This window comes from Delphinapterus leucas, chromosome 4 (assembly GCF_059928025.1).
Source record: "Delphinapterus leucas isolate spDelLeu-1000000601 "Yukka" chromosome 4, BTC_Dleu_Yukka2, whole genome shotgun sequence".
Classification (NCBI taxonomy): domain Eukaryota; kingdom Metazoa; phylum Chordata; class Mammalia; order Artiodactyla; family Monodontidae; genus Delphinapterus; species Delphinapterus leucas.
Window position 1 is genome coordinate 141,469,150 of NC_143132.1, and position 17,444 is coordinate 141,486,593.

General features: G+C 35.4%; 1 protein-coding gene across 10 annotated transcripts in view; it reads right to left on the minus strand.

Moving 5' to 3' along the window:
* The window catches only part of TBC1D5 (TBC1 domain family member 5), a 536,700-nt gene that overhangs the window by 398,251 nt on the left and 121,005 nt on the right, over positions 1-17,444 (minus strand). For 8 of the 10 annotated variants that reach the window (XM_089911191.1, XM_089911189.1, XM_089911188.1 and 5 more), the window contains one exon: positions 6,425-6,627. The exons of 1 other annotated variant lie outside the window; for it this stretch is intronic. The gene's annotated coding sequence lies outside the window, so the exon portion shown is untranslated. Of the gene's footprint in view, positions 1-6,424; positions 6,628-17,444 lie in introns of those variants that run through there. One more of the 10 variants, XM_089911192.1, reaches the window with a different exon arrangement.

Below are 17,444 nucleotides of genomic sequence, written 5' to 3' on the forward strand. Positions count from 1 at the left end.
AATAAATTATTCTAAAAAATAGATACTCTACTTTTAGATCAGTCTTTCCATATTTTCTTATTTCCAGAGTATTTAAAGATTTCCATAATCTTCTTTCATATTGGAAGGCTCTTTGGATCAAATATTTATGATTTTGAAGGAACATTTATCTCAGATTCACTAATCATTTAAGTTTCATTTCATTTTTTCCCCTATGTTAAATCCAAGTAAAATTTTTTTAAATGTTATATTTTTCATCTATTACATCAGTTCATCACCAGAAGATAGGAGTAGGGATTTTTTGCTTGTTTCTTTTTTACATTATTTTTATCTTTTATTTTTTCAGCTCCACTGATGTACAACTGACCTCAATATAATAAAATGTAAGATATTTAAAGTGTATACTGTGTTGCTTTTTACTTTGATGTACTCCTGCCCACTTACTGATTTACGCTTTTTTTGCCTCTGCTTTTGGTGTCTAATTTAAAAAACAAAAAAGCATTGCCAGGACCAATGTCAAGCACCTTACCACATCTGCTTCTAGAAGTTTTTATGGTCAAGGTTTTCTGTTCAAGTCTTTAATCTATCTGGAGTTAATTTTTGTGTACTGTGTAAGATAGCAGTCCAATTTCATTGTTTTGCCTGTGGCTGTCCAATTTTCCCAACACCGTTTATTAAAAGAGACTATCCTTTCCCCAGTGAATATTCTTAGATCTTTTGCTATAAATTAATTGACCATCTAAGTGTGGTTTATTTCTGGGCTTGCAATTCTTTTCCATTAGTCTCTATGTCTGTTTTTATGCTAATACCATACTGGTTAGATTACATACCTTTGTAATATAATTTGAAATCAAGAAGTATGACGCCTTCAGCTTTGTTCTTCTTTCTCAAGAGTGCTTTGGCTACTCAGGGTATTTTGTGGTTCCATACAAATTTTAGGATAGTTTTTACTATTTATGTGAAAAATGCCATTGGGCTTCTGATAGAGATTTCATTGAATCTGTAGATTGCTTTGGGTAGTATGAACATTTTAACAATATCAATTCTTCCAATCCATGAGCTCAGACTATTTTTCTATTTATTTGTGTCTACTTCAATTTCTTTCATCAATGTCTTAAAATATTCAGTATACATATCTTTCACCTCCTTGGTTAAAGTTATTCCTGAGTTTTATTCTTTTTGATGCAATTGTAAATGGGACTGTTTCCTTAAATTCTCTTTCTGATAGTTCATTGTTAGTGTATAGAAATGCAACAGATTTTTACATATTGATTGTGTATCCTGCAAATTTACTGAATGTTTATTAATTGTGGCAGTTTTTTTGGTGGAGTTTTCTACATATAATATCATACCTCTGTTTTATTTCTTCCTTTCTGATCTGAATACTTTGGGGGTTCTTTTGTTTTGTTTTGTTTTTTGTTTTCGGTTGTTTGATTGCTTTGGCTGGAACTTCCAGGACTATGTCAAATAAAATTGGTGAGATTGCTTCTTTGAATATGGGAAACACCATCTTGTTTCTCATGGTTACTCACTGCAAAAAACAACCCTGATAAATAGCCCAAGAAAATAACACTCAGGTTCTTGTTGGGGGCGGGGCAACAATTTTGGGCATTCTTGTCATATTCCTCATCTTAGAGAAAAAGCTTTCGGCTTGTCGCCATAAAGTATGATGCTAGCTATGGGTTTCTCATATGTGGTCTTTATTAATATATTCCCTCTATACCCAGTTTGTTGAAAGTTCATACCATGATGTTGAATTTTGTCAAATGCTCTTTCTGCATCTACTGAGATGGTCACATGATTTTTATCCTTTATTTTATCAATGTGGTGTATCACATTGATTTGTAGATAATGAACCATACTTGTATCCCTGGAAAAAATCCCACTTGATCATGGTGTGTGATCCTTTTAATGTGCTGTTGAATTTGGTTCAATATAGTTTGTTGAGGATTTCTGCATCTGTGTTCATCAGGAATACTGGTGTGTAATTTTCTTTTCTTGTAGTGTCCATGCCTGGTTTTGGTATCAGGGTAATGCTCGCCTGATAAAACAGACGTGTTCCCTCCTCTTCTATTTTTGGGGAGAGTTTGAGAAGGTTTGACATTAATTCTACTTTAAATGTTTGGTAGAATTCACCAGTGAAGCCATCTGGTACAGGACTTTGCTGGGAAGTTTTGGATTACTGATTCTGTCTCCTTACTATTGGACTATTCAGATTTTCTCTTTCTTCATGACTGATATAGGTTGTATATTTCTAGAAATTCAACCATTTCTTCTAGGTTGTCCAATTTGTTGGTGAATAACTTCACAGCAGTTTCTTATGAACCTCTGTATTTCAGTGGTGCCAGTTTTTTTCCACCCTGCCCTTTGGATATCTAGCTAAAGTTTTGTCTACTTTATGTTTTTCCAAAAAAATAGCTTTGGTTTCATTGATATTTTCTGCTGTTATTTTAATCTCTACTTCATTTATTTGTGCTTTTTGTTTTGTTCTATTCTTCTACTAATTTTATGCTTAGTTTGTTCTTTTTACATTTCTTGAGATGTAATTTTAGGTTATTTACTTAGGCTTTCTTTTCCTTTTTTATAAGTGTGTGTTTTTTCTTTTTTCCATTGAATGAAAGATTCCTCAGTTTTTATAGTGCTTTACAATTTTCAAAAGTTTAACACACATGATTTCATATAATCCTATAATAATGCTTTTTATCCCCACCCCTATATTGCCCCTTCTCCCTTCCCTCTCCCAGCTGGTAAACACTAGTTTGTTCTTTATATCTGTGAGTCTGCTTCTTTTTTGTTTTATTCACTAATTTTGTTGTATTTTTTAGATTCCACATGTAAGTAGTGCCTAACAGTATTTGTTTTTCTCTGACTTATTTCACTTAGCATAATGCCCTCCAAGTCCATCCATGTTGCTGCAAATGGCAAATTTTATCATTTTTTAAGTAGTATTCCAGTGTGTGTGTGTGTGTGTGTGTGTGTGTGTACACACACACAAAATATCTTCTTTATACATTCATATGTTGAGGGACACTTGAGTTGCTTCCATACCCTGGCAAGTGTAAATAATGTTGCAATGAACACTCGGTGCATGTATCTTTTTGATATAGTGTTTTTGTTTTGTTCAAATACACACCCAGGAGTGGAACTGCTGAGCCATGTGATAGTTCCTTTTTTTAATTTTTTGAGAAACCTCCGAACTGTTTTCCACAGTGTTTGCACAAATTTACATTCTCACCAACAGGTACAAGGGTTCCCTTTCCTCCACATCTTTGCCAACATTTGTTATTTGTGTTCTTTTTGATGACAGCCACTCTGACAGGTGTGAAATGATACCTTACTGTGGTTTTGATTTGCATTTCCCTGATTATTAGTGATGTTGAGCATCTTTTCATGTGCCTGTTGGCCATCTGCATTTCCTCTTTGGAAAAATGTATATTCAGTTCATCTGCCCATTGTCTAATCAGGTTGTTTTTTTGATGTTGAGTTGTATGAGCTATGTATATATGTTGGATATTAACCCATTATTGATCATGTCATTTGCAAATATCTTCTCCCATTCAGTAAGTTGTCTTTTCATTTTGTTGATGGCTTCCTTTTCTGTGCAAAAACTTTTAAGCTTAATTAGATCCTGTATGTTGATTTTTGCTTTTCTTTCCTTTGCTTTAGGAGATGGATCCAAAAAAATATTGCTGCAATTTATGTCAGAGTGTTCTGCCTATGTTTTCCTCTAGGAGTTTTATAATATCCAGTCTTACATTTAGGTCTTTAATCCATTTTGAGTTTATTTTTGTATGTGGTATTAGAGAATGTTCTAATTTCATTCTTTCACATGTTGCTGTCCAGTTTTCCCAGTACCGCTTATTGAAGAGACTCTCTTTTCTCCATAGTATATTTGTGCCTCCTTTGTCGTAGATTAACTGACCATAAGTACGTGGGTTTATTTCTGGGCTCTCTATTCTGTTCCACTGATGTATGAGTCTTTTTTAATTATCAAAGCTTTGTAGTATAGTCTAAAGTCAGGACGCATGATTCCTCCAGCTCGTTGCTTCTTTCTCAAATTTGCTTTGGCTATTTGGGGTCTTTGGTGTTTCCATATCAATTTTAAAATTATTTGTTCTAGTTCTGTGAAAAATGCCACTGGTATTTTGATAGGGACTGCACTGAATCTGGAAGATCGCCTGTGGTAGTATGGTCATTTAACAATATTAATTCTTCCAATCCAAGAACATGATACATCTTTCCATCTGTTTGTGTAGCTGTCAATTTCTTTCATTAGTATCTCATATTGATAGTTTTCTGAGTACAGGTCTTTTACCTCCTTAGTTAGGTTTGTTCCTAGGTATTTTACTCTTTTTGATGAGATGGTAAATGGGATTGTTTCCTTAATTTCTCTCTCTGATAGTTCATTGTTAGTGTATAGGAATGCAACAGATTTCTGTACGTTAATTTTGTATCCTGCAACTTTACCAAATTCACTGATGAGCTCTAGCAGTTTTCTGGTGGCGTCTTTAGGATATCCTATGTATACGATCATGTCATCCGCAAACAGTGACAGTTTTACTTCCTTTCTAATTTGGATTCCTTTTATTTCTTTTTCTTCTCTGACTGCTGAGGCTAGAACTTCCAAAACTATGTTGAATAAAAGTGATGAGAGTGGACACCTTGAGCTTTCCTTTCTTAACGTAGGTGTTTATGGCAATGAACTTTCCTCTTAGAACTGCTTTAGCTGCATTGGATTAGGGATAATTTTTATTTTCTTTTTACTTTTCTGTATATACCAAACTTTCTAATAAAATATATTACATTCACAATTTTTAAATGTTTGCAACTTATTAAAAGGATAAAAATGTTAAACGAAATGGGAAGGAGCACTAGAATAGACCACTTTGGGGAAAAATCTGTTATTCTAAGCTGATATAAAAGGCTTTGGAAGTTTAAAATGTTTTAAACCAAGAATGATTTGAGAGCATTAGCAGGCACATACAATTTACATAGAAAGAACAAGAAGAGAATAAAGAAATATATACCTTACTATACAGGAATGATTCTATCAAAGATTTATCTTCCTTTTATATTTTGAGATATGACCTTTGGTATCTGTGTTGTTACTACAGAAGAACCTATAAGTGCTCTAGTACTTCCCAGCAGTTACACAGTTCTTTCCCCAAGTTATTTGATAACTTGTAATGAATCGACAGAAATGAGAAGCACAGGGGAGGCAGAAGAAAAGGCAGCTTGACTGAAACAGAAAACAAACTACCTGATTCCATTTATTTTCCCTACAAGTCAGTCATGAGCAAACATACAAGTGATCTAAAGTATGACTTCAGAAATTGCAAAGGTGATCCACTATTGGATAGGGAAGTAAATTTAATTATGGGTATCAGCATATATTAAATGAAATATACCCCCCCAAAAATGTAATAGAATAGAGCACAGCATACATTCAAGGTAGCCAGGGTAGAATGGTTTTAACTCTTGTTTGTTTCATTTGTGCATTTATACCTGTGGGAAATGGCTCATAAGTATAAAATTTATTTCTTACTATGGGTTGTGGTTAAAAAAAAAAAATGTGAATGCTACCTATCTGAGATACCTTCAATGCTAAGTTCAATCATTCTAATTTCACAACTCCAACAAATTTAATGAATGTTGGGAGGTAAGGAGGTAGGAAGGTAGGAAAGAAGGAAAGACGAAAAGGGAAGGAAAAGAAATATGGAACAAAAAGTATTCAGTAAGAAAAGTGCTAAAAGTCTGCTGGTGGGCAAGTATTTTTAAAGCCCTCATGCAGGCTCAATTAAAAGAGAAGGAAAACAATGAAGGAAAGGAATAGATTGGAAGCTGGTGGGTAGATATATAAGTGGAAAGAAACTGATCAGGGAACTCTGTGCTAGAGGGCAACATTATTCCCTTAAAGAGCCTGCAATCTAAACCTGGCAGCAGTATATAAACACACACATACACACCCACACATATTTTTTGTACACAAATATATAAAACACATTACTGTAACTATAATGAGGGTATTATTATGAAATGAATGTTTATCACCCCCCAAAACTCATATGCTGAAATCTTAATTCCAAGTGTAATGGTATTAGGAGCGAGGCCTTTGGGAAGCGATTAGGTCATGAGGGTGGAGCCCTCATGAATGGGATTAGTGCCCTTATAAACAGAGACCCTAGAGAGCTCTCTCATTCCTTCCACCAAGTGAAGACACAGCAAGAAGACATCCATCTATGAACCAGTGGGTCCTCACCAGACACCAAATTTGCTGGCACCTTGATCTTAGACTTCCTAGCCTCCAAAACAGTGAAAAATAAATTTTTGTTATTTATAAGTCACCCAGTCTATGGGATTTTTGTTACAAAAGCCCAAACAGACTAAGAGAGCTGATGATAGTACTGAATTTTTAAATGTACGTTTTGAATAAATATACACTTACCTTTCAAGAAAACTTTATTGATCCACAAATCTAACTGACACTTGAAAACACGTGCTCTTGTTATGGGTCATAGATGATGTCACGTTCTGTACGACAGAGTTTGCCAAATAAAAGTCTTGGTTGGCCAATCGGAAGTAAAGAATCAAGAAATAGAGATCAGCTGAGTTATCCCTCGACTGAGCTGCAGGAAAAACAGCAAATACCTAGAAAAATAAATAAATAAAATAGCTTCAAATATCCTCTCCCTAAGCAAAGGAACCCTAAACCAAAGCCATCAATGCAAAAAGCAAGCTGAAAAAGTTTATATCATAATATTTTTGGCTCTTAGGGGACAAATATTAGCTTACTGTTTAATCACTCTTTCAATTATCTATTTTAGCTCCTAGAAGAAACTCACTTTAAAATGCCTACAATAAAAGGCATTATAATAAAAAAAAAAACTAAAACACCTCAATATAAAACAAACCACCTGTTATCACTTTGTTTCACTGAAATGAAATAAAAGTGTTCAAATAAGAAATACACTACTAATACAATAGTAAACTAATATCAAGTATTAAAATCACATAAAATAAAAAATGGAAATCTGACACTTGCAAACAAATGTGAAAAAAATTCCACTGAAAATGAATTCCAAAGCATAAATAAAACATAAAATTAGAATACAGATGTATCAGTGTGGCAAGTAAATATTATTTGTGAATTAAAAATTAATTTCCATAGCCTTTTTGCCTGTAGAAAAAGAAAAACATTTATCATCTTTAGTAATATACTTCAATCTACTTTCACAAATCATATCTGACATAGATGTATCTCTACATAAAATCAAGAACAATGGAATTTCTTAAATATCTAATTTAGGTAAAGAACCTCTAAATAATAATAAATTACTGAATATATTATTATCACTCTTTTCTAGACTTCATTCTGTATTAGTTTACTTTACTCCCAATAACCTGTTACAGCTTACTGGCGACTCAGCATATATACAAAAGGACAACAGTAGTTAGGTAAAATATAAGTCAAAAACACAGAACTGAAAAACATTATGATAATAGATGTATCTGAAACCTACTGGGATGCAAAAGAAATTAATTACTTAAAACACATTTGAGCATCATATGCTACTACAACCAAATAACAAAGTATGATTTCTGAAGAATACCAATGAATGTAGCATTGATCTCCAGACAGATTTAAGGAAACTGTTCTGTGACCCTATACTGAATATAGTTCATGTTTTGTTTGTTCATTTGATAAAGAGAATGATTTATTACCTTCTGATGGAGGATTTCCTTATTTTAACTTTCAATCTCATCTGAAAAGTTACAAACATGTTTCTAAATTATATAATCTATGTATGGGAAATATCTAGACATTGTCAGCAGCTCCTTGGACAGCAATATAGTCACATGGTTTTTCTCCATGGCTGAACTAAAAATCGCCACACCGCTGAAATAAAGCATGTCTCTATTTCTCATCATTCCCTTGTAAAAATATAAACCATTTTTATATTATGGATGTCTCTTTAGAGTGAAAGACATTCAAGTATCTTTCAATTATTCCAATATATGTATATTTGATAAATGTGTGTTTATGTAACACTTAGTATAGATTGTCACGCTACTGTGTCAATACTGTTCAGAGAATGATGGCTATTTCTTCAGAAAGTACAACAGTAACCAAAGAAAAAGTGACACTACAATCAGCGTCCTCAGTAGTTGTGATTTGCTTTGTTTCTAAACACATACTTTACATCCCAGTCAATTTTACATTTCTTACACTGCTGGGATCATGATTCATTTTATTGTTTTGACAGGACATAATCCAATAAAAGATCTCATTGACATACTATCAAAGAAACCAAGAAGGAAGGAAGAAGACTACAGGAAGAATTAGGAAACACGGAAGGCTATCTGTACAGGAAAAGTGTATGTTATGCCTAGACTCGCTCAGCAAGCCACATGCAGAAGGAATGTTTACCGCTGTCTCACTGAAAGGATATACCATTCTTCTAGTTATTCTCTACGGAATTGCATAAACATTGAGAAATCTAGAAATAGACATACACATGCACATATAAAAATTACTGTCAGTGTATAAGTTACTGCTGCCCTGGGACTGCAATAATTTATGTAACATCTGTTTTCATATTTTTTCTAATTTTTTTCCTAATTAACATGCATACTTAACGCATAAATGCTCAGACCACCTCTTTTTTCTGCTGACTGTGCCTCTTTATTTTTGAAGTTGTGCACTCCTAAGGAGAATTCAGGATAGATGGAAACCAAAATCTTATTGAAAGCACTAATTTTACAATGTAAACAACAGTACTAAACCAATTTTCAAGAAAATACTACAGCCTTAAGAGTTTTCACAAGAACATTTCAATTTGCTAACGATAATCATACAGTAAATTAAGGTCCAAATACCAAAAAGTAACATAAAAGCACAATTCCAATATCATATTAATCTTCTTCATTTTTTCTAACTTGTATAAGAGCTGAAAAAACCTTTTATAACATCTATGATTTCTTGACTTCGTAGGTTTTGGTAGCATTTTAAAAATTTTATGCCTTAGGCAAATAACATAAATAAATACATTCTATATAGTAAACATCAAGAAGTACACAACCAACTATATCTTTTTTAAATTGTGAACTTCAAATACTGTCCAGGTGTGAGGAAAGGGGAAAGTTTTGACTCTAAAAGTCATTAAAGTACAATCAACTTCTGGAAGCTCTTAATCTGTACTCAGAAATTCAAAATTCAAAACACTACCAGTCTTTAAGTAAAATTAGAGGCTCATGAAACCAATGTTACAATAACAAACGTATTCCCAAGTAACAATGCTTAACCTGCCAACACTGTGACTTCATGTATACTTACCTCACTTTAGAACTAATCTTTTAGTTCTAAAAGATTGTCTTTTAATTGCCTAGTTATGTAGTTCAGTCAGTCATTTAATATTTCTCAACTGCTGTCAGGGCTGTTCTAGGCCTTTGTAGATGCTGAAATTGTCTCACAGAACTTACATTTTATTTGGAGAACCAAATAGTATCCAACAACCATGCAAATACATAATTGCAAACAGAGATAAATGCTACTAAAAATATGGGAAATTCCCCACCATGAGATTTTATAACAGGAGACTTGATGTATCCCAGAGAGCAGCAAAGACCTAAAGTAAGACTGACATGAGATCTGAAAGGTATGGGAAGTGTTCAAATCTGGGCACATCAAGTGCTAAGGTCTAAAAGCACTTATGAGAGAAGCACATTCAAAGTCAGGAAAGAGAAGCAAAGAGGCCAGCCACAGCTAAAGAGGGAATGTACGTGAAACAAAAAAGGCGGAGTAAGTGAATAAGGCAAAATTCCTGAAGGGTTTTAAATAAGGTATGACAACCAATTGTATGTTGAAAAAATATCCAATGTGGCAGAATCATGGAGGGGGCAAGAGAAATGCAGGGGAGGAGTTGAGTGTGAGGTGACAGTAGCGTAGACTAAGGTGATGGTGGGGAAGACAAAGATGAGAAGGCAGAGACACAGGGGATAACAATCAGCAGACTTTGATGAAAGATTAGATTTTGTGGAGGATGCAGATGGAGAGCAATTCCATTCATTGATGTAGGGAACCCTAACAGAAGGGTGCAGGTGTTGGAAGGAAGAGCCCAAGTTTAGACTTGGACATGTTAAGGGGTTAACTGATGGAAACATCCTGTGGGCATTTCAACAGAAACATCTGGAGCTACTACTAGAGTCTGGAGCTATAGGAAGGGTCTGGGCTAGAATCAAATTTAGAATTTACCAGGATATGGGTACTAGATAAAAAATAGAGGTCTACACTGTTTTCCCACAAGAAGACCCCTTCACACATCCAGCACCTTCCTTGTTTCTAGTTATCACACCACATCAGAATAGGAAAACATACATTTCATAATCTGACAAACTCATTTAGCCTAAAATTGGTTCATTCCATAAGGCACACTCACCTTACCTTAAGTTGTGGAATAATAGTCATCATTTATTAGAATGCCTACTCTGGGACAGAACTATAAAAATATGCTGAAGCACTCTAAAAATGTGGTAGATTAATCCTCACAATAACCTTAGAATTTTACAATCTTCATGCCTGCTTTTCAGATGAGGACACTGAATTTGGGGATATGTAAAGTCGCTAGTGAAGCCAGTAAATGATAGAGGCATCCTTCCAACCCAAGGCTACCTTAACCGACAACCCATTGTTCTTTCCAGTAAAAGGAGGGTAGCAAGGATAGTGTAAGACTCTGGGCTTTATGAAAAGTGTGAATCAGTACGCTGTACACCTGAAGTTTATATAATATTGTAAATCAAAAAGAGTCTGGGCTTAAAAAAAAAAAAAAAGTAGTGAATTACCTGGCGGTTCAGTGGTTAGGACATGGTACTTTTACTGCCAGGGCCCAGGTTGAATCCCCGTTGGGGAACTAAGAGCCCACAAACTGCTCGGCGCAGCAAAAAAAAAAAAGACAGAAAGAAAAGAGTCTGGGCATTAAAATCAAATCAACCTCAGTTCCAGTCCTGGCTCCAGAAGACCACTTAAACTCTCTTATGTTTCCTCACCTGCAATTTCCTCCCCTGCTAGGAAGTATTAATGTTTTAGGAAACACATGAAGGCTCTGGGTTGGGCATCACCATTAACATGACATGTTCCTTCACCACAGGAGTGCCAGTTGAAAGAGGACTCAAAACACTGATAGCTTTGGAAATTTCCCAGCACAGAGCCCGGCAGGGCATCAGGAAGAGCTGCCTCAGCTCACCCCTGTTCTTCCCCCAACTGGGGAAGAGTAGCTTCCATCAGAAGAGCAGAAGCCGATATCCTAAAGCTGTCAGTAGTGAATTCAGCAGTGGGTCTAAAACTTCAGTGTGCATAAAAATCTCCTAAGGAGCTTCTTAAAATGGAGATTCCCAAGCAGACCTTCCCAAAGATTCTGATACAGCAGTGGAAGAGATGACTCTTCAAGCTTTCTAAAAGATCTCTACCAACAACAACCACTTTCCATTCTTCAGGCACGTAATTTTTAAACTATTTATTGAACATATATAATACTTTATTTTGTCCAATTAAATTGTACCCAACTTAATATAAAAATTTCAAGTATGTTTCTGAACAACTACTGCCAAGGTTCCTTTTCAATAGAAAGAGGGATAATTAAACAGCAGCAGTTTTAACTATACATAAAATGTCTCTACCAAATTTGATTTTCCTTAATCCAGATTTTAGTCTTGTGATTAAAACTAAGTTATTTAGGGATTTACATGTCAAAAGACATAGGAATGTTTAAGGGAGATGAATGGTTCATAAGGAAACTTCTGTCACACAAGTTAACCACTGGCTAAATAAAATATATTGTTGATTAGTAAAGAATCTCAAAAATATGTAAAGGGGTCTAAAGCAGTAACAGTTATCCAAAAAAAAAAAAAAAAAAAAAAATGGAGTAAGAGCTTACATATAACCCTCAGTGATACCACTGGATGCTAACAGACACTGGTACCAAAACAGCATTCAAGACCAAAAATGTCTACTGTATTTCCAGATACTTCAGATCATTTAGAAAATTAAAGTACGCCCATCTTCCTTTCTACATGAACCACAATTGTCACTATGGAAGTATACATTCTAGTCACTGCCCCAGCAGCCCCCATTAACCTGACCTACAGGCAGGGCACACTGAGTCAGGGCTGCCTTAACAACATTCCAGAGGCTTAAGAGATTCTAACGAATTCTAAAACTCCAAATTTCCACCCAAGGTTAACGGAATTTAATTTTGAAATTTCAAGATGGGTGTTATTCTTTCAAGGCTTATGTGCAAAGCTAAATGTGAGCAGTTAAAAGTTTAAAGTTTAGTACATACGGTCTCCTTGTATTCCTCTGAATCAAAGAAAATACCCACTCAGGTTTGTTTGGTTTTAACCTCATGACTTACATGACCATGACAGGAATAGAAAGCTAAGGATAACAAAGTTGCTTGAAAAAATACTTTAGTGACAATAACATCAATACTCTACCACGATACTGATATCTATATGAAGTATCTCATTTAATGCCACCTTACCTCTACCCCACCCCCACCAAAGCAAACAAACAAAACAGTTAATAAGAACTTAAGGACACTAACTTGCCCAAGACCTCATCACTAACAAATGGTAAAGCTGGGATTTGAACCCAAGAAATCTTAACCCACAGGCCATATGGTCTTAACCACTGTATCATGCCACTTCAATGCAAAGACCTGATCGTTACTCACTCTGTTCATAACTTCCCTTAATTTTATAAACCTTTATATAGCCACAGTCCCCAAAGCACTGACACAATCTAAGCCTGTTTCTTTGATTTTTATGGTAAATGAAGTACTTCTAGGTTGTCCTAATAATAAAACATACCTTCACTTCCAAAATCACTCTTCATCTTAGAATTCTTATAGTAGTATGTGACATTATTTTCTCTCAAACAGTCATGCTCATTTTTCACAAACAGTTGGTACCAAGTTAGATCCCACACCACCCTAAGATCCAGGCAAAACAGAAACCAATGTATGTACAATTAAAGAAGAGAAAAATTCTTGTGATTTGAGGATTATACCTTCTAATTTTGCTCTTGATGCCAACATAGCCTCTCTTCTCTATATCCTGATTCATTTAGGATCAAGCTCTGATACCAAGTTCAAATTAGCTTACAAATAAGAAACAGATTAGTCTCCATCACTCTAAATAAACCAAAAGAGGTTGGGTCATTTCTGAGAGTTGCTTTGGGCACCTGAGGTCCATTTCAATCTCGCAGACCAGTCTAAATGCTCATGAAAAGTTAGAAAATTCCCGGAACTGTGGTTTCCTTAAGAAAGCTGCTGATTCAACCTGACTCCAAGAGATGAAAAATTCCCTTAAGCATATGTTAGTTTTTGTGCATTTCTTGTGGCAGACATCAGGCATGGGACTTTTCAAACTAGACATCCTTCACAGTGCAACAAGGATACAAACATATTTATAATTAAGGTATTCCCTTCTTTTAAGTGTGTTCCTGTAACTAAGATGAAAATAAATAAGATTTCTGAAGAAATTATTTTAGATTAAATGGGCTAAAACTTTAAGCATTATCCATAATTTTATTTTGTATTCTAAATTCTCTGTTCTGGGCTTATTAAATTATTCCACATCTCATTAACTACTCCTCCTTATGTTATTCCATTTGCTTCAGAGTTCCATTTTTTTTTAATCTATTGCTTTTTTTGTAACATCACCTGTCTGTCACCTTTTATCCAATAAAAACTGTAATTTATCTTGTTCAAACTGCAAAAAGAAAAACTCGAACCATTGCTGACTGCACTGGAGGAAAGCCTATGAAAAGCACTGTCCCAAGTTATTCCAGAATTCTGAGGAAGCTTTAGTTCTCAGAAAACAGAAGTGCACAACAGTAATTAAAACCAGAAGAGAACAGATAATAAGTTAGCTCTACAAAGGACTCAATTATTTAACACATGTATTTTTTCTGTTTTGTGGCTCATGACCTTCCCATCACTTACTTTACTACCAAACTACTGTTCCTTTATTGATCTCACTGCCTATTAGCCCCTTCTCAAAAATAATAAAAGAAACCTAAACTGGATAATGTTGCTAATTATTAGCAACATAGAAAAATAGCTGAATCAATGATTGGGTACTTAGTGAGTGTTTTAGAAAGATAATTCCAGTAGTGGGATAGAGTGCTAACAACCGAACTAGCACAGTGGCTATAGAAATGGAGAAGTGAGAGACAAAAGAACATGAGAAAAATGGTGGTACCCAGACACAGAAATGGAAGAAGAGAAAGAAGTTTAGTTTATTTCCAAGGTTTCTAATCTAGCAGGTAGGCAGATTAGATTATTTGTGCCATGAAGGGAATAAAAAATTTTTTAAAAGATAGGAGAAAGGGATAAGAAAAAAGGTTAAGAGAAAAAGCACATACTACATATCACTTCATATACATGCCTACCTCAGTATCTTGCACTCCTGCAAAAGGGATGTTGAGGACAAAAGAAGTAACAAATGAATGATCTCAATTTTAATTCTGCTGACTCTTGTAACATTAAGTAACCTGAATTCACTGAGTAAAATGAAGTTTAGATCACGTCACTAATTCCTCAAGTTTTTGAGATTTCATTTTATTTTAGAAGGTCTCCTTAGTTCTAAACACACTGGTACATGCCTAGAAGTATCTTCAATTGAGTATTCTCTTTAAAAATTTTGCCAAGCTGTGGTCTCTACAATTCACATAATATCTCACTTTGAGCTACTTCTTGGTATAAATTATCCAGCTGAATTTTAAATTTTGCATTAGGTTACTTGTTTAGTAGGTTTGAAACTAACACTTCAGCAAAACAGATACAGGAAGATCACACGTGTAACAGTGCTTTCAGTCTAATAATTCAATAAAACAGCAATCAATTAATTTACGTTACTAATGCCATTTTTTTTTGCTACTCAGAAGGATAACTTTTTAAATGTATTCTTCAAAATCATTTTTTAAATATTTAAAGATTCCAAGCAATATTATTATTATGGTCTCATATTGCAACAAAATACATAAAACTAAGAATATTCAAAATCCCATAAGAAAAAACGCTCTAGGAGGTTAAGATTATAAATTGTGAAATGAAAAGAGGAAAATCATAAATATGATAAATACAGTATACCAAAACTTTTGGTTTTATAACCAAAATGGGTTATGAACATTTTTTTTTATAAATTTATTTATTTTATCTATTTTATTTTTGGCTGCGTTGGGTCTTTGTTGCTGTGCACAGGCTTTCTCTAGTTGTGGCGAGTGGTGGCTACTCTTCATTGTGGTGTGCGGGCTTCTCATTGCAGCGGCTTCTCTTGTTGTGGAGCACGGGCTCTAGGTGTGTGGGATTCAGTAGTTGTGGCTCACGGGCTCTAGAGCGCAGGCTCAGTAGTTGTGGCCCACGGGCTTAGTTACTCCGTGGCACGTGGGATCTTCCCGGACTAGGGCTCGAACCCGTGTCCCCTGCATTGGCTGGCAGATTCTTGACCACTGCACCACCAGGGAAGCCCTGAAGATTTTTCCAAATTAATGTTTTCCAGTTTGGATACTGGAAACTAAGCAAGAACTCTCAGGCAATTGGTTATTACTCTCCAAGGGCAGGAGCCCAAATAAAGCACCCAACTCTTGGGACTTAAAAAAATCACCCAGAGTCAACCTCTTAAGAAATGATCCTCAAATTCTTCTGTGTTCATCTTTACAATTATTTCTCTCGTCCAAGTTACATGAAGGGAAAGGTGACAGTCACCTACCATACCCCCTACAAGGGGAGTTTCAAAAAGGCCTGTTGAAGCCTTCAAAAAGGCTGGTAACCCTGATCCTTAGTAGGACATCCTTCCCAGTCCTGTGCACTGGACCACTTGTTGTGTAAGTGACTGAACACTAGGCCATCTCCCAGAGCAGCATTTGTGGACAGGGGATAAAACCCTGAAAGACTAGGTTACTTCATCTAAAACTGCTGCTGCTTTTAAAACATCATGGCCTAAATAGTCATTGAAATACTACTATCTTTCATTGAAAACGTTTAGAAATGACCTTATCTAAAGACTACCCATATGTAAAATGTGCTTTTAACCTTATAACTGCCCTTCTGAGCAACGTCTGATGACATTAATTTCTCAGCCCATGGTACTTGGGGTGGGAGTGGATGTACGAGGAGGATGTCCTAAAAGACTCTTCTTTGTGTTTTAGAAAATGTCATTTTATTTAATCCCCATAACAGCTTGATGCAAAAGTTTTATTATTATCATTAATCCCACTTATACAGATGAAGAAATTACAGGCATTGTTAAGTAAACTTACTTAACATCACACAGTTAATAAGTGGTATTTAAACTCAGGCCTGTGACACTCCACAAGCCTATCCTTTACACACCATCACAATGTCCTCAAGTATATCTATGAGTAATGTAAGTCAAAATCACATAGTGGGACTTCCCTGGTGGTGCAGTGGTTGAGAGTCCGCCTACCGATGCAGGGGACACGGGTTCGTGGCCCGGTCTGGGAAGATCCCACATGCCGCAGAGCAGCTGGGCCCGTGAGCCATGGCCACTGAGCCTGCGCGTCCGGAGTCTGTGCTCCGCAACGGGAGAGGCCACAACAGTGAGAGGCCCACGTACCGCAAAAAAAAAAAAAAAAAAAATCACATAGTGAATTAAAGTGATTCCTTTATCTCCGTATTTCATTGGAGTACCTTGGAAACCCACCACGGGGAATGAAGTCTGTGCCTCCTATAACCATGGACCGTGGGCTCATAACATTGAAATCTGTGATTCCTGGAGCTCAGACATCGATTTCCCTCACTTATTTTCACTCTGAAATACATTACCTCTTGAATTCAGTACAACAAGAAAGCTCTCTCTGAAAACATACCTAGCCAAGCTCTGTGCTTCAGTCAATGTGACAGGCATTAATTTAAGATCAAACTTTCTAAACGACTAATTCCTACATAGTTTTCAACATGTTATCCTTGAGAGCCCATACATACATATGCACTTGAGAAAGACATTTTTAATGGCATTCCTTCTCAAATATCCCTAAAACCAGTGTGCAGTTGGCCAGACAATACCAAACTACATCCTGGGCCTCATAAGTATAAATGTATCAGTACAAGAATACAGATAACTCCCAGAATAAGTCTTCAAATAGAAAATTATTATACTAAGAATAAATGATAGTAAAGCTTCTAGAAAATTCAGATCTGTGGCCTACTCCACCCACACCCAAAGCTGACATAACCAATTAGAAAAAGAGTTCCAAAGAGATTGTTAAAATACTTCCCAAAGGCAATTCCAGAATTTCCTCATGAAGAACTTGTCACTCTTGCCAGAGGGTAGACTTGTTTTGACACCTGACAGAGTTCTTCAATCAGAACATGTTTAAAGTGAGGCAGTAAGTTTCACATTAAGCCATTTTTTCTAGCTCTTAAAACAAAGGAATAATGTTGACC